The following is an 18,596-nucleotide window of genomic DNA, read 5'->3' on the forward strand; positions in this document are numbered from 1 at the left end:
CTGTTAGCTTCCACATGCCGGTTGTTGTGTGCTAGAAACAATGGCCACCAGGCCAAAGCAATGGTTTTGACTCGATCAGTGTTAACCCCGCCCCCTGAGTTTGATGGGTGAGGCTGACAGATAAAATTATTTCATGATGAGAGCCAGGCGCCAGGACTGCCAAAATGAAATAAATAAATATATCATTAAATAATTAATTAAATGTGTCAATAATGAATTAAATGTGTCAATAATTAATTAAAATGTGAAATACATAAATAATTAATTAAATGTGTCAATAATTAATTAATTACATGTGTCATAACTATTTATTTAATTAATTAATTCCAATTTTAATTAATTATTGACACATTTAATTAATTATTTAATGGTGTATTTAATTAATTCATTATGGCAGTCCTGGCGTTCCATAGGTGTCGCGCTAAACAACAGCTGCACGTTTAAGCTTGATCAGCTGTTGTTAGAATTTATTTAATATTACTTTCTAGTATCAGCTGATGTTGGCTGGATCCACAGCTGTAAAGCTGCTGGTCATGATGTCGGTTTGGATATGTGGTGAGAGGGAAACATGAGGATGAAACCAGGAGATGTCCTTACTGAATCATCAGAGCTGAACAGGTGATGGAGAAACAGGTTTACCTTTTAGTTCACATGAATGAGTTGAAGGGAAGTTATGAACTGTTTCTGAGAGACTAATAACACCAGGATCCTTTTCTAAGCAGCCTACAGCTGGTAACTGTGCAGGGGCGGGTCTAGCAAAGTTTTGCCAGGGGAGCAGGTAGGGCATTAACAGGGAGAGGGGGACACAAAGAAATACTTTTCTTTCTTATTCTCATTTAAAAAATCTCGCTTTTATTAAATAATTATCTAAATTTTACAACCAAAGTTTTTATCTGACGTAAAATGTATAGAAATCATACATATACCAACGAGACTGTACATCACTGTCAAAACAGGGTTTGTTTTCAGTCAAAGTCTTTATGGCTTTAATACCTGGTGGGCCGGTCTCTAGTCAAACTGCCCGATTTTCTGTCCCAGTCCAGCCCTGCAGGTTAATACTGGCAGTGTCACCATGCCAGCTGACTGTATTTCATCATCAGCCAGTGTTGTTCTTTATACATCAATATTACCAAAGTTTACCATAAGGCAGCACAGAAAGTATTTACTTGCTTTCAGGTTTTATTCAAATGTTAGTCTTTTCAGTTGTTTCCCCACTTTTTTCCTGTTTCGAAATCAAACACCAGTTTGTGAGAAGATTATCTTCTTTTTTTAATAGGCAGATAAAGTTTTACATTGGCATTGGATAATTTGTCAATTGTTTGTTAAAAATGTTCGTATTTTAATATTCAAAAATGTTTTTGCCCAAAACATATGTGCACTACATGTCAATAAAAATACTATGCAAATATTGATGTCCTTGACTGCTGAATAAACACTGACTGATTGTATCTCCTGTACTTTATCAGCGCAGTATCTAAAAACTTTGCACCGTAGTGGTTAAAATCTCATTCTAATAAGAGTTAAAAGTGCATTCGGTTGTTAGGTTTATAGGGTTATTGAATTATGGTTAACGGTTGGTAGAATTTTTTTAAAACATTATCTGCCAATTACATCTGCCACCCTTCTCCAAATCTGTGCCCCTACCTGGCCCCCCAACAAAAATTTTCTAGACACGCCACTGAGCACTGTATGTGTGTGTGTCTCTGAGTACGTGACTTCCTGCCGATCATAAAAGTAATCTCCTCACCCAAGCTACACCAAATTCCTCTACACAACAGAGAAAACAGAGTTAACATATTACAAACACTGAGACCCCCACCCAGGTCTCCCCTGGGGAATTTCCACTCAACATTAACTTCTCTTTGTCTTACTTTCACAGTTCAAAGTGGGGGAGGGCCTCCTAGAAATCTACTCCTAAATTCATGACACACTCAGGCCTTTATTGCATCCAGGGCAGTGTTAGTGTCACTACAATAATTCTACATTCTACCTAACACATTTTAACCCTTTAAGACCTACCATAGAACAAGTCCGCCAGACCTTATGTTTACATTTTTACATACTGTTGTCACGGCTCAACGGCACGAGGGAACAGGGATGGACACAGGCGCAGAAACCAACCCGGAAGCGAGGTGACAGAAAACAAATGATTTATTTCCGCCCACAGGTAAACAAAGGTGAAACACAAAGCGACGCCACCACACTAGTGGCGCGTAGGATTCGTCGGTGATAATGAGGGCGACCTAGACACCTCTAGGAGACGGCTGAACAGCGGGGACAGCGGGGAGGTAGAAACAGGACTAGGTAGGGGCCGGGGGCACTGGAACAAGAGGAGATCACGATCAGAGGGATCCAGCAGACAACCAATAATCCTCCGCAGTTGAATTGAATTGCCTTACTTGGTTTCAGATGGAGGGGACAGGTGGAGCGGAAAACCCGGAAGCAGTCGAGGCGTGGGGAGGCAGGCAGGTGAGCGGTGGGCCGGCAGGCCACGTTGTGTAAGCAGCTGGCGGCCCAGGTCCAGGAGGACGGGAGCGAGGGGAACAAGATCTCCACTCCGGGTGCTATCGCTGAGGACAAGAAAAGACAGGTCAGTCATCACACGGCGTTAAGACAAGGTTTAGGATGCTCCACTGAACTAACATGGGAATAGCAGATACTCAGGCGATGAGTGGTTGAGAGCGCAGGTCTGATATACCGCTGGCACGATTGCTCACAGGTGGTCAGCCAGGGAGGGGCAACCGGACTCCGCCTAAAGGAGGAGGAGCCACTGTCTGAGACCTGCAGGTGCCCAACCAGACCATGACACCTGTAGGCCCATTTTTTTGAGTATTTTGACTTACTATACATCAATACAACCCTTATATCCCACATTTTAATAATATGTGTGTGACAAATCCATAGTAACTATAGAAATTGCTAAAAAAAAAAGTGCAATAAACCACGAAAAAATTTAAAAACGTTTTTTGTTTTTCACATATTTTTGTTGATACAAAAATATCAAACCTATATAGCTCAAAATTGTAAATGAAAAAAAGTTGCACAAAGTCCTTTCAAACTACACAAAATTTATTTGGAGTTTTTTCATCAATTCATTTTTGAGATATAATCATTTTTATAAACAGTAGTAAAAAACGAAAATCAATAAAATGCATATTGGGCACAATTTAACAACATGACAATAAAAATACAACATCAAAATGAACTATTTATAATAGTACAATACAATAATAGTACTCATAAGTGTCACAGGAATTTATATACAGAAAGGCACAGTCAAATATTGCTTTTCAGTAGCCCCGGTGGAGCATAACCAATAAATAAATAAATTAATATTTTGCACAATTTGGCAACATGACAATAATTTAAAAAAAAGTTTACAATAGTGCAGTAAAAGTTCTTAGTGTCACATTACTTTTAGAGAGAGAAAAAAGTCAAATATCATTCTTCAGCAGCAGTAGTGGAGGTGTGATAGGCCCTGTGACAGTTCCTGTCCACAATGACGCACAGAGCCACTTTGCATGCCTCACACTTGAAGGGTGTGCACTTCCCACACAGCCTGCACTTCCGGCGCCCCTTTGTGGCTTTGTTTTGACCAGATGCCCCTTCAACAATGGCAACTGGGATGTGTTGGTAGCTCTTCGCTCCTGATTGTGAGGACACCCCACAGAGTTCAGCGACCAACTGCTCCTGGAAATCCTGGTGCGTCATTGGCTGCTGCTCCAGTCTGCCACAGAGCTCCTTGCTGACCAAGTAGCTGTTTGTGACAGCAATGTCTATAAAGTGGTGCAGAACTGTCACATACCACTTCCTGCTCTTTCTCCATGAAGAATAGGAGCCAATCAGCTGGTCTGACAGATCAACTCCTCCCATAAAGCGGTTGTAGTCCTTTACAGCTGATGGCACTGGCACCTCAATTGCTCTGTGTTGTCCTTCAGCCTTGCACATCCTTTTCACGGTGTCTCCTGAGAAGGCACTGTGCAGAGTTGAGCACACACTCACCTCCCTTGTGTCCATCCACTTGATAAAAATGAGAGGGCCCTCTCTGATCCACCTGATTGTCCCTCGTGGAGATTTTTTTGTCAGGGCGTTAAGTTTGGTTTTTGGGACTCCAACTCTAGTGTCCCGAAATGTCCCACATGCTCCAAACCCCAGATCATAAAGGTGGTGAAAAAGTGCTGGGCTTGTATAAAAGTTATCACAATAAATGTGATATCCTGTTCCCAGGTAGTTTTTGTTTATAAGTGCCATCACAGCATCAAATGACAGCCCCTTCCCAGTTACCAGAGTTGACCTCCCTGTATAAATGTTAAAATCCACTGTGTAGCCTGTGTTGTCAGATAGCACAAAAAGTTTTATCCCCCACTTTGTTGGCTTGCTTTTTATGTATTGCTTCAGGAAAACTCTGGCTTTAGTGGAAACCATGCGCTCATCCACAGAGAGGTTTTGCTGTGGGTGGTATACAGCTTTGCAGGATACACGTAAACTGTCATACAGGGGACATAGTCTGTGCAGGCAGTCATAATCTGTAGTTCCTTTTTTTCTGTCATTGAGAGTGTCTTCCGCAGGTCACTCATATGAATATTCCAAGTGATGGTGAGGAACCGGTCTCTGGTCATGACCTCAGACGGATATTGCACATGAAAAATCGAATTCACGCGCCAAAAATCTCTCATTTTAGGCAGCTTTAGAACCCCCATGTAGAGTGTTATGCCAATGTAATGGTACAGTTCAGCCTCTGTGAGATCAGTCCATGTGAATTTTTTGCCTGCAGCAATATTTTTAGCTGCATTATTGTTTGTGTTGACACACAGTGTTCTTATAGCAGCATGGTCAAAGTATATCTTGAATAGTTCAGATGGCGATGGACTGTCCACACATTCTGAAAATGGCAGCTGCACACCTGGCTTTCTTTTTGGACAGAAATTCGGTAGAGAATGAGGCAAGCTGTGAGGGTCCTTTTCACTCATCCAGGCAGCTGCATCACCGGGAAGTGACCTGGAGCGCTTGCCTCTTTTTGCCGGAGGACAAGTCATCCAACTCCTTCCCCTCCCTCTGCTTCCCTCCGGAGTAGGGGCTGCTTCAGTTGAGCAGGAGACTTCAGTTCCCTCCTCTTCAACATTATCAACACTATACACAAAAGAAATTATACCATCTGTTCAATTTGTAAAGCACGAGAGTTATATAACGGTGTGTAATTTGGGCAAAATTGTGTCGCGGTGCGAAATTCCTCTTTTGCACTGCAAACGTAATTTTTCCTACGTTTCTCTTCCATAAAAAACATTATTTTATTTCAAACAATATACATACTTGTCTTGGCAAGGGTCAATCCCTTCAACGAAGTCGGCCTCATCCTCACTGTCGGCAGAATCAGGATCCGACAAATGGCCAGAAGCTCCGTATTCAGGAGGGGCGGTAATCAGATCCAAAGCTTCGCGCAATGTGAAGTATTTGGTGTGTCTGGATTGTTGCTGTATAATAATGTAATGGGTGGATGTGTTTGAGTGTGTAAAAAGTGTGTGTTCTGTGTGTTGTACGTGTATGTTTCTAGAAAAAGCGACAATATACACGAGCGAGAGAAATAACTAAATTTCCCGGGTGAAATGACGTCACTTCCTGTTGTTGTTGTACAGGTCCACGTGATAGGTCACGGTGACAACGTGACGAGGCATAATCAAAGTAGGAAGTGATGTGTACGGCTGATCAGATCGATAAAGAGTCTGGCTGAGGATTATGTTTTTTTTTTTATTTGTTCGCTTTTTACATGATTTCTGCAAACATATTAGAGGAAGGAAACATCTCTCTGGGAAAAGCTGCATGTGCGATATGTAAGTACAAGTTCTCCAGTTTCATATGCAAAAAAAATTATTGCGCTAGCTTACGTGGTTGCAGTTCTACTGGGATTTAAAAATAGTTAGGCAAATCGGAGCGGGACCGCTCTGCTCGGTTCTAAAGGGTTAAATAAGCTACGCATATCTTCAGTGTTGATTTCCCAGATCGTGTTCTTCCCATTCAGCTGACTCCTCAGGACTTGCCTGACCCTCTGCTTGGTACTTGGTACCAAGCAGCCTCTTCGTGGTTCCCATTTGCCTGTGATGACTGACCCGCCGGAGGATGTTCTGTCTGGCCCGTCGGTCCAGCCTCCTATAAAGCCCTCTCACTTCACTGCATATCCGCATCTTGGTTCCTTTGTTAAATTTTACAAGGCTTGCCACATGACAGCACGTGGGTGGCTTGGTGCTAATCGAGAGACAGGCTGGAACTTTGGATGGTTAGAGGTCAATCAGTGATGTAGGCGACGCAGCATGGTGTTGGTGTGCTCCCCACAACATGAATTTGATAAGCGCCACCTACAACCCTGAATTAGATAAGCGGGAGACCATGGATGGCATGTTATTTTTGTGTACTGGACATTTTAAATGTGTTCCATGACCACTTTTATTCCTATTTGAAATATGTTTATCACATTATGTATTGTCCCTCTGCTTGTCCCTGATATAAAAATATCCTGTAAAAGCCAGTCCTCTACACATGTTTTATTCTTTTAAACATTTCAAAAACTATTTTAAATAGGGTTACACTACTGGTCAAAAGTTTTATAACTCCCCATTTTTTCCAGATATTTAGTGCAATTTAAGTTGCTCAAGGCTAATGAATAGCTTGAAATGCTACAACAGTAAGTTGTGAACTGCCAGTGGGTACCAAATGGCACTCAGAAACTGGGGCAAACTCTGACAGGAAGAGGTCTGGCAGACCCAAAGCCACAACTGAATCAGAGGACAAGTTTCTGAGAGTTAACAGTTTGTGTGGTAGGTGGCTCACAGGAGAACAGCTTCAAGCACAGCTTAATAGTGGTTGTGTTAGCAAGTCTCAGTTTCCACTGTTAAGAGAAGACTTCGAGCTGCAGGTTTGACAGGGCAAGTTGCGGGAAGAAAGCCATTCCTAATATTTCAGAATAAGACAAAGAGGCTTGCCTGGGCCATGAAACACAGTCACTGGACTACTGAAGACTGGAAGAATGTATTATGGACTGATGAATCAAAATTTGAAATCTTTGGTTCATCACACAGAATCTTTGTACACCATCGAGTAGGCGAAAGGATGGTTCCACAGTGTGTGGCATCAACTGCCAAACATGGAGGAGGAAGTGTGATAGTTTAGGGCTGTTTTACTGGATCCCGGGTAGGTGAGTTGTACAGAGTGAGAGGTACCCTGGACTAAAATGGCTATCACAGCATTCTGCAGCACCATGCAGTATACTTTGTTATGCACCTTGTTGGTTAGGGGTCCTACAGCAAGATAATTACCCAAAACACAACTCCAAGCTATGCCAGAACTACCTCAGGAAAACAGAACAAGATGGTAAGATGGTAGTTTGGGATGTACTGGACAAAAGAGTGAAAGCAAAGTGATGTACAAGTGCGATACATTTCTGAACAATATTTGATATTTTTCTATTGTAGAAAGAATGCCACGGGTGTGTTTAGCTGTTATATCTGCCAAAGGTGGCTGCTTTGATGAGTCAAAAGTTTAGAATACATTTCGGTCTATAAATTGATTCCATGATTTCTTTTTTAACTCCAATTGCTTTTTGTACCAAGAGTTTCTTTTTAATTCCGGATTTCCTAATGCTTGTTTTAATCATTACCGTGGTAATACATTTCTGCTTATTACACAGAAACTGGTCTTTCCAGGTAGACATCACTATTGTTTACGTTTGTTTTAAAAGGTTATTAAAATGGTTATCACGATGTTATTAAATAGAAACAGGCGGTTTGGCTTTTTGCAGCTCTGTTTCCTGCACTGTAAAACCCAATAAGTTAATTTTACTCAAAACTTTTGGTGAAACTGATTACATAAAATATTTTAAGTAACTAAAACTTAAAAATAAAAGTTAAATAAACACACTTTATTTATTAGCTTTAGATAAATATTTTTAAGTACCATTGATAAATGTTTTTATGTTATATCCACATTTTTGGTTTAGTACTCTCTACTTGATATTTTGAGTTTCAAGTACAAATCTAGCTCAAGTAACTTTAAGGAATTAATTTTTAGTTTCAAAATGTTATCCATTTTAAGCTAATACAACTCAAAAATTTTAAATACAAATGCTCGTAATATCCAAATCTACTGTGTTTTGAATTTGATATAAAAAAAAAGTGCCCAAAATAATTACACTTGTAAAAACATAAGACAGAAAATATAAATTCAAGTTACAAATTTATTGAGTTACTTTGACACATAGCCTTTCTAACAAAAAGCCCAAAGACATAAATCCACCACATTTTATAGGGAATAATGTCAGAAATTTTGGCACAAGGTTACAATATTAGAAATAAAGAATTTCACAACATGTTTTAAGAGTATTCAAATTTGATTAGGCAAGGCAAGGCAAGGCAAATTTATTTGTATAGCACAATTCAACAACAAGGTGATTCAAAGTGCTTTACAGAGACATTAGAAACAAAAACAAATAAAAAGCATGATTTAAAATTAATTAAAACAAGCAAACAAACAAACTAACTAAACACACACATTTCACACCTGTTCGCGCGATCTGAACCCTTATCGTAAGGGGAGCTACTAGTCCTTCTGTGGACGAGCTACTTTCTATTTTAAATTCCCTGAATTTAAAATACTCTCTAGACCCAGTCTAGACCCAGTTGGGGAGCTACCCAGAGCTCTAATTCCACACCTGTTCGCGCGATCTGAACCCTTATCCTAAGGGGAGCTACCAGTCCTTCTGTGGACTAACACATGAGTATGGCCTTTTTATTAAAAAACAAACAAAAGGAAAAGAAAATCCTGCATTATTAGGAGGGAAAACCGAATGAAAGTAATAGTATAGTATAGTGCAGCTAATACACTGAAATATAATTGGTAACCTTTTTAATATGCCAATACTGTGGTTATGCTAAATGCACATTTGTAGAGTGCAATCACAGTCTCAACAACAAAGCAATAAACTTTAAATAGAAAAATACTTCTTTAGAGACATAAACAAAGTGTTATAAACCTCCTTAGCGCCTTATGTCAGTTATGAGTAGTTCAGGAGGAACGTTCCTTAAGTGACATTCAAGATCCCACCTAGAAGCCAGAAATGTAGTGAGATTGTCCTTCATTTTCTCTATAGATTTGCAGTTATCTGACTAAAAACACAATCAAAATCAACTAAAACACAAGTGATAATGGGGGAAAAAAATAAATAAATAAAATAAAATCACCCCTTTTTCTTTGGATGTGGCTTTTAGATAATGAAGTATGAAACAGAGTCTGCAAAGATTTCTTTATTCTATTCTCTCTTTTTATAAAAAACTTATCCAGACTTGGAAACATGATAAACTGAATTACTTGCTTTAACAGGCACTTGAGGGCTGTGTAGGAATCCTGGGCATTATTCTGCTGCCAAAAGATCATTTTTAAGACTCAGCACTTTGGGCTTCAACTTCCCACCCTCCAGACCCATCAAAACTTTCTGAATAAAGTCAAAAATGTTGGCCAAACATTTTGGGTAGCTTAGGTGCAGGACATCGGTCAGTCCAAATATTACTAGAAATGCATCAGCCAGGGTAGTGAAAACAACGATCATGTTACCCTCGACCAAAACTGCAGTCTTCTCAGGGCAGAAGAATGTTGCATCGCTGGAATTGGCTCTGATCAGGAGGAGTCCAAGTGGCACTTCACTAATATCTGGTCTATCAGAATGCATCATCTACAGAAAACAAAATTACTACATGTTAGTACATTCCTATTTCTCTTAGTTTCATCTATACAAGTCACATTTCTGGATTATTACTAGCTCAGAAATCAATTGTTTGAACAACAAAAAAGCCACATCACACCAAAGATTTGAGAAAACAAACTGACAGAAATAGTACTTTTAGTAAAGCAAAGTCATACCTCTTCGTAGCAATAACAACAGAAAGTCAATAGGAGTTATATATTTTTTTCATTTGTACAGTGATGTATGGTTGGGCTAGGAACATTATAGAAGGTCTACACACATTAAAAACATGTAGTGTTTCCATTATGTGACATGGACACTGTTGTAGACAGATCCAAGCATGGAGATGCTTCTCAAACTGTCAAAGTGTCATAATGTTTTGAGAAATCTAAACAAGGATGCTACTAAGATATTGTTCACAACTTTGTCCAAAACTTACATCCCATGTTTTGATGAAGGTAGAGGTGTCTTCGTACAAATAGGCAGAGAGGGCATGAAGCACACCAGCACTTTGGGCATGGATATCAGCTTGTTCCTACATCACAAGAAAATTTTTATTTTAAATTATTGGCTAACCTAGTCAAGAATGGTAATTAAAATTGGAAAAATTGATCAAATTAAATAAAGCTCAAAAAACAAGACAAAAACCCACTAACCTGGAGATTATAGCTTCTGAAGAGCTGAGACAGGACATCAGACACGTTCCCTGTGCAAACAGCTTTCTTTCTGAATAAGCTCTGGAGCCGGGGAGCATGTTGGTCCAACAGCATAAAAGTGGTTCTTCAAGTGGAGGTTTGTAATCCTGTGGAATTCTGCACAGATCTGAACACACAGGATACATTTGTGTTTACAAGTTTCAATTAGTCTATAATTCTTTGCAAAATACATCAAAATCCTTACACTCCAAAGGCATAATTTGTTCAGACAGGCCAGATAACAGGAGTTGATATAAAATACATCTTGTTAGATACATCTATATACATTCTTACCTGGGACTGGGATTTCAGAGTAGGCCAGCAATCCAGGATCTGACCTACTGGTAGGTCATCATTGATGATCTCTTTGCATTGCAAGGCCAAAGTTGTGAGCATCAGCTTTGTAATCAGGATTCTTTTCACTTTTCTCGACTTCATCTACAATCTGTAGTCTTAGCTGGTCAAGGTAAACAGCATCTTCACCCCTGAAAATTTATTTCTGCCCTGGCATGGACATAACAGTAAAACACAGAAGACAAGACAGACTACACAGAGAACAGAAAAGACACACAACCAAGGAGACACAGATGAAACATAACCAGCCCAGAACTCAACTAAACCTTAACTAATAATAACAACAATACAAGAACTTCACCTCATTTCAATATAACATAAGAAAGCAAAAATACAAAATAAACTCAAAATTCTGTGTCACAGACCCAGCCCCTGACAGATAAAAAAAACTAAGTCTTTCACTAATGAACACTGGGCATCAGAATAAAATAAAACGAAAAATTAACTGTTTGGTAAATATATTATTGATGGATTCACCCTTAAGCTAACCTAAAATAGACCAGGCACAACAATTTTACAGTTCAGAAGATTCTACATTTCAATTTAGTATACATAACTATTTGCAATGTAAACCAAGTTCTACCGCGTAATTATGTAATGATTATTCACTGCTTTTGTAAATATGTCCTGTGCCTACAATTTTGCTGCCCCAGTTTTAATATGTACAACTCCAGAGAACTAAATGTAAGTTTCAAGTTCCACCAGTTAGCAAATGGGCTAGCTAATATCAATATCCACGTATGCGCTAAGTGTGAAGCAGCGCAGCAGTGCATATTGATTCAACAATTTAACCACAAGGCAGTTTATAATCTGCAAATCCAGAAATGCCTTCTAAAGACTTCTTTTAAAATAGTAAGAGATTAGAAAAGTTATTCTAAAAGTTATTAACACATTATTAGTCCCAGCAGAGGCTGGGACTAATAATGTGTTATACAACTCTTGAGCCATGATGGGGCGATCGTGGCTCAAGAGTTGGGAGGTCGCCTTGTAATCGGAAGTTTGCTGTTTCGAGCCCCGGCTTGGACAGTCTCGGTCGTTGTGTCCTTGGGCAAGACACTTCACCCGTTGCCTACTGGTGGTGGTCAGAGGGCCCGGTGGCGCCAGTGTCCGGCAGCCTCGCCTCTGTCAGTGCGCCCCAGGGTGGCTGTGGCTACAATGTAGCTTGCCATCACCAGTGTGTGAATGTGTGTGTGAATGGGTGGATGACTGGATATGTAAAGCGCTTTGGGGTCCTTAGGGACTAGTAAAGCACTATATAAATACAGGCCATTTACAGGCCATACTAAATATGAGCTTATTAGCATAATTCATGCAAAACACTTTGGGGCCAAGCCGACATGGATAAAACGACACATGCATGTAATTCTTAAATGCCTGCTAGAGTTGTACATTTATGACGATAAAAACCCATATTACAACGGAGAACTACAGTTTCAGAAAAAATAAAACTTACCACAAAAGCGCTCCTGAAGATGCTGCAAAGGCGGTAAATGCAGCTAGCCAAGTGCAGAGCGTTAGCTGTTCCAGTTCAAAAGTCCGTAACATACCATAGCATGCCCTCCTTTATCCAGCGTCAAAGGCAATGCCTTGACAAATGTTTTTATTTCTGTTCGGATATTAACGTTCCACAAGTTTCTTTCGGAGTAATGAGCGGGCATTCACACTCGAAGCGAGGAATCCAAGATGGTTGCCAGCACTTCATAAAGAAACAGGTGGCGCACGTAGGTATGTACGTAGGCACGTAAGTGACGTCAGTGTTAAAACTCAAATTATTTGAGGGCAATGCCAGAAACTAATCAATATATTCAAGTACTGATAACTTGAAAAAACAAACTTGTTCAAACTACTCAAAAAAATAAAGGTGTATGAACTTATAACAGGTTTTTAAGTAGTTGGAACTCATTTCATTTATCAAACTATTACTATTCGGTCTTACAGTGTGTTTATTACATAGAAAACACAGGTATTTCCATTTAATAATCCAGGGTATACACTTTTAAGCAAAGCAGGAAACTAAGGATTATAATATAGTAATACTATCCAAATATGATAAAACATCGGCCAATATTACCTTATTATTATGAGGTAAGTCTAAAAAGATGTGAAAATTCAAACACAGACATAACCTGCTAGCAATAAGAAGGTTATCATATTGTTACCAAGGTATTATATAAATCAGGTGATTCAGCAGAGCTTTGGATGAAGCATGTGAAAGCAATAGTATGTAAAGGTTTGCAATTAAATGTGTTACACACAATAATAACCACTGGTAATGTGAAAACACCACTGTGCATATCACCAGGAATAGGAAGTGTCACAATACTGCTGTGATCCAATAGCATCAAATGTGGTAAGATGATACCTGAGAGAAGATGTAAAAGCTAAGGCAACTTTTCCATTATACTGATATGTATTTCTTTACCTGTTAATGAATTTGGGAGTATGTTTCTCCAGTAGTGAATTTAGATCTCATTCTATAGTTTGTTCTATTCTCTGTAAGACTCTTCGCTGGGAAGCGACAGGCACTGGTAATGCAAAATAATCTACCAATCTACACTGTAATTACACAGCTGGAATGAGGTCTTTACTGCTTGCCTCAAATAAGGCTTAAGTTCCCCCGAGTCACAGTGAGAGATGTGCATCAAGGTGCAATGAGAGTCACTACAGAGGAAACCTGGATTTAAATCATTGCAAAACCTGTAATATGTTCCTGAAAGTGATTGTGCCCACTTTATTTCTGTTCAAAAGTTAAGAGATACTTATTCCATTAACAATCATTATTAAAAGCGATAACCCAAACATTTGTCCCCTTTTCCTCCCCAAGAAGTGTTGTAAGGCTGTTAAATGTAAATCTGCACACTATTCGGCCCAATCCTATGTTCTGACATTACATCGGTAAACAAAAGTTGGGTGACTCATTATTGCCTCAGAAGGACTCTGCATGTTTATATCAAATGCATGCTTTTGGCACCACATTACCTGAAGCTCAAACCCATTGGGTTATTGCAGCAGAACAATGATCCAAAACACAACAGAAACCCCACTAGACCACTCCAAAACCATTCTTTAGCCTTTCAAAGTCCTGAGCTAAATCCAGTTGAGATGCTTTGTCATGACTTTAAACGAGCCATCCATGCTCCAAAACCCACCAATGTGTTTGAATAAAAGCTATTCTTAAGTATTATAACTATTCCACAAAGAGTGAGCCAAAATTATTTCACAGACTTCTCACAGCTTTATTGGAGTTCCTTCTGCCAGGAAAGGCACAACCAGTAATTAGGTTTAGGTGGAAGTTGTTTTTTTCACATAGTTCCAGGTAGGTTTTAAATTAAATTTTATTTCCCCTTAATCAGTGAAGTCATCATGTAAAAACTACATTGTATATTTACCTGGGTTATCTAAATATGCAAAACAAAAATTGAAGAAGAGGGCAAATACCTTTTCACAACACTATAATCATGTAAATTCCAGTGCCAAAGTGTCAGTAGCTTTGTTCAGATGAATATTAATGTCAATAATTACAGGAGCTCTGACATAATGATGGTAGGGATAGTGCATTTCACCAAATACATTATATTGAAAAAAGTTGCACATACCAAAAACCAAGTGTCAATTTTACACTTAGAGAGTTGATTTTAATTCCGTTTCAGATAACATTTGGTCCCACTCAAAATTAGAGTAAAATTGACTCTATGGCCAGTGTTAACTTTCCAGTGTTAATTTTATTCCATTTAGTGTCAAAATTAACAATAAAATGTGTAAAAATATTAAAAACCAAGGGTTATTCACACTGCTCAGAGTAATATGATTACACTTTATAGAGCTATTTATACTCCAAATTTAGTTTTAAAATAATGATCTAATGTGTAATAATATTTCATTTTTATTTGTCTGTAGTGTTACTTTTTTCATATTCATTAGTGATGTGTCGGTTGCGAACGAAATGGCTCTTAGAGCTGGATCTTTGACGTGAACGACGCGAGCCGGCTCCTTATCGCGAGCCATGGGGTTTGTTTTTCTTTTTCTCACCCTCTCTCTCGCACTTTTTTCCCGCTTCATTCCGCATGCGAGCCTTGTGCTTGTGCTGAGAAGAGGGGGGAGGGGCGGTAGTTACAGTTGCAGTAGCACAGCAACAGAGCAGGAGGGAGAGACAGAGGAAGAGAGCCAGGGACAAAAGCGTCACATTAAAAAGGTATAGTAATCATCCACAACTATTTTCAGTTGCGGATGATAAAGGATTCAGAAAGTTTATTCATGCAGGCCCATATGACAGAGAATGACAGAGAATCTTCTTTTTGTTTTCACATTTTAATTTATATTTAATTGTGTTGTGGTTTGCAGTCTTTTGTGTTGTTTCGCTTTAAATTTGTTTAAAAGGAAAAAGCTAAAAGTTGAAATGTGAATAGTTGGTTTTTGTATTATATGATTTATTTATTACATTTTATGTGGAGTGAATAAATAAAAGTACAGGGTGGGCCATTTATATGGATACACCGTAATAAAATGGGAATGGTTGGTGATGTTAAAGTCCTGTTTGTGGCACATTAGTATATGTGAGGGGGTAAACTCCTCAAGATGGGTGGTGACCATGGTGGCCATTTAGAAGTCGGCCATCTTGGATACAACTTTTGTTTTTTCAATCCGATTATTAAGTGATGATGTGACGAATCCTACTTCCGGGCCTAAAGTAGTCTGTGTTTAATATGGCTTTTGTGTTGTTAACGTGTTTAATGCTTTGTATTTTCTTCTATTTAATCTCAAAAAGCTCCTAAAAAAAGTCAGTGATCACCATTGACCTCCCTCGGCTTTTATTACCGCTAATCATTTATTTAAGCTCAGTTTTTAAAACCTTACGATGTAACTACAGCACAGCCCATGCAGCAGTATATGAATGACTAACCTCGTATTGTGGATAGATTATCTCAGTTGTTCTCCTGGCTGAAGTTTGGTCCTTTTACAGCATCCTGCCATGCGATTACATTTGTTCCTGACCACTGAGAACCCTCACGTTAACTTTTATCCAGTGGGAAAAAAGTTAGCTTGTTTATATTATGCTAACATAGCTGTGTCGCTAGCGGTCACGTAGCACATCATTATATACCAGCTAGCCAAACTTCAGTAACCCTACAAACGTCACTGCTGTTTAGTTTTCTGTCTTCATTTATGTTGGAAGTGATAACAGAGCTGTACGTTTGAATTTGTTTCCAAAACCCCGCAGTCAGGACATGCTATATTGTATTTAGATGGAAGCTAGCGATCTAACTTCCTGCTAACTTCTAACTCCGTTAAATGTCATAAATTCCGTTTTCATGGATGCCTGGATGTTAAACTCAGTTGTTACACCTGGTAGAGCAGAACGCTGATAATTTTATTAAAGATGAAAGACTTAAGAATGTGTTTTAACTCTCAGTAATGCCACAGTGATCATTTGATATATGGACCTGCAGCAGAGTATAGGAAGAGGGCCATTTGACACATCAAACTTATTGGTAATGTCACAAGAAAAACAATGGTGTGCTTGGTTTCAAGGTAACTTTATTCATTCATGAGTTATTTACAAGTTTCTGACTTACACTCTGACACTTATAAAATGTGCTCAATGTGCTGCCCATTGTGTTGGATTATCAATGCAACCCTCTTCTCCCACTCTTCACACACTGATTGTCATGGTTGGCTGTGTGGCAGGCAGGCAGGAGTGGTGGACCCAATATGCAGGACTCTTGGAGACAGGACTTAAACTAAAAACGCAGCTTTATTGCTGGAAAAACTCCTCAAACTATGACTCTCAAAAAACAGTGGTGCTGGAAAACTGGAACATGACAAACACACAGCATGGAGAAGGTAAGAGGATGAACAGACGTTAACGATCCGACACCAAGTAGGGGAAGACACAGACACTAAATACAAGAGGTGAACGGAGCGAAGAGGAAAAAGCTGGGAGACACGGCTGACGCTGATTACACTGACGAGACAGGGAGAGCACAAAGCTGAACGCACTGACATAGGACACAGACCTACAAAATAAAACAGGTAGCACACGACAGACAGAGACACAGACGCAGACTCATAAGCAGGCATACCGAATATAACACATAGAACTCAAACAATAATAATCATCATCAACAAAACACCAGAGAAACAAAACGTTCATTCAAAAATAGACCAGAACTCAGAATGCTGGGTCAATACTGACCCAGAACCATGACACTGATAGCAACACCGCAGGAGCAATGCCAGCACAGGCATCCAGTATCCGTAGTTTCAGGTGCTGCACATCACGCACATCACATCAGGAGGCAAGCGTTTGTCACACTTCCGCAGTCCTCCAGAATTTCTGTCCCCTCAATGATGACCGATACGTTCACAGGATCTTGGTTTTCCCGTGCCACATTGGGATGGATTACGATGATCTTCATCATGTGATTACTGCAGTCCTCTTTCAATGCTTCTTGGCTGACGTCCTGTGAAAACAAACAAACCACAATTAGAAATAACTAGAATAGATTCCAAGTAAAAGAAAAGGTTAAGAGAAAAAAATGTAAAAATAAAAAAGAGGTATACTCAATTTAGTATACTCAAATAAAACAATATTCATATGGCACTTTTCATACGTAAAGTTACAGAACGTGCTTCACAGAGGCTGACCCTGAGACAAAGAAAATCACTTTTGGGGGCCATCCAGCCTGGAGCTGTCCACGGGACGGCACACGTGTTGGTAGACCAGAACCATTAAATAATTAAAATAGGTTATAAAGGTATAATCAAATTAAATACGCTTTTGCTCATAAAATAAAGTTAATAAGTGATCGTTAAATAGTCAGAAAAAAATCAGACAAAAGGCATCTTCTGCCCTCAGCTGAATGTCTCTATCCAGCTTATGCAGAAAGCTAAACATTAAATGGCTTCAGTAAACACTCAGGTACGGTGGCCCCTAGAGACAAAGCACGTACAAACTCCAAAACACATGCAAAATACAAAACACATGCAAAATACAAAACACATGCAAAATACAAAACACATGCAAAATACAAAACACACGCAAAATACAAAACACACGCAAAATACAAAACACACGCAAAATACAAAACACATGCAAAATACAAAGCACATGCAAAATACAAAACACATGCAAAATACAAAGCACACGCAAAATACAAAACACACGCAAAATACAAAGCACAACGGAAGTGCTCCAGGACGCTAGGGGCAGTGTTGAGTTTTTGTTACCTAGTGGCTACATAAGCCATGACGTTTCTAATGACCGGATTTGGTGTGTGGCAGTAAAAGGTAAATGAACCTTCTTTTTTTTTTTATTATTTGAATATATATTAGTGTTTGTGTATAAATCAACAACTAATACACATATGCTCTCAATTGTGTAATTTAAGTTATCTAGGTAGTTGTGTTTTGGAAGTTCTGTTTTACGCTAGCAACATAGCTGTTGTGTTGGAAATGCGTTTGTGTATATACACTTTAGCTTAGGTCTGCCCTTTGCCGTTTTAATACTCTATTTTAAAAGAAAAATGCTGTTTGTTTCAGGATAAGAATGTTTTGTCCATATTGTGGCCATAACGTGGGAGAAGTCAAGTTCTGCGGTTCATGTGGCAAACATATTGAGTTTTTGGCGTTTGTCGACAACAGTAAGTATTTCACAAATAACATTTAAAAAAAAGGTTGTCTCAACCAGTTCACAAAGCTGCCATTTGGCTGTTTACAGTTTATTTACATTTGAATGCAGTCCTTATGTACTATATTATTTTTATGTTATATAAATTGCATACACGTTATTTTGCAATCATTTAAACCATTAAGGTATATAT

General features: G+C 39.0%; 1 protein-coding gene and 1 long non-coding RNA gene across 2 annotated transcripts in view; both read right to left on the reverse strand.

The window, feature by feature from the left end:
• LOC309698619 (uncharacterized protein) overlaps positions 1–18,596 on the reverse strand; it is a 97,674-nt gene that overhangs the window by 50,886 nt on the left and 28,192 nt on the right. The gene's annotated exons all lie outside the window — the stretch shown is intronic.
• LOC309698166 lies at positions 2,134–2,440 on the reverse strand. Its single transcript, XR_014274015.1, has 2 exons — positions 2,400–2,440; positions 2,134–2,320 (listed from the first exon to the last, which is right to left on the reverse strand). It is a non-coding gene; the product is annotated as an uncharacterized lncRNA (long non-coding RNA).

The sequence above is a fragment of the Aulonocara stuartgranti genome (assembly GCF_965226115.1).
Source record: "Aulonocara stuartgranti genome assembly, chromosome: 22".
Taxonomy (NCBI): domain Eukaryota; kingdom Metazoa; phylum Chordata; class Actinopteri; order Cichliformes; family Cichlidae; genus Aulonocara; species Aulonocara stuartgranti.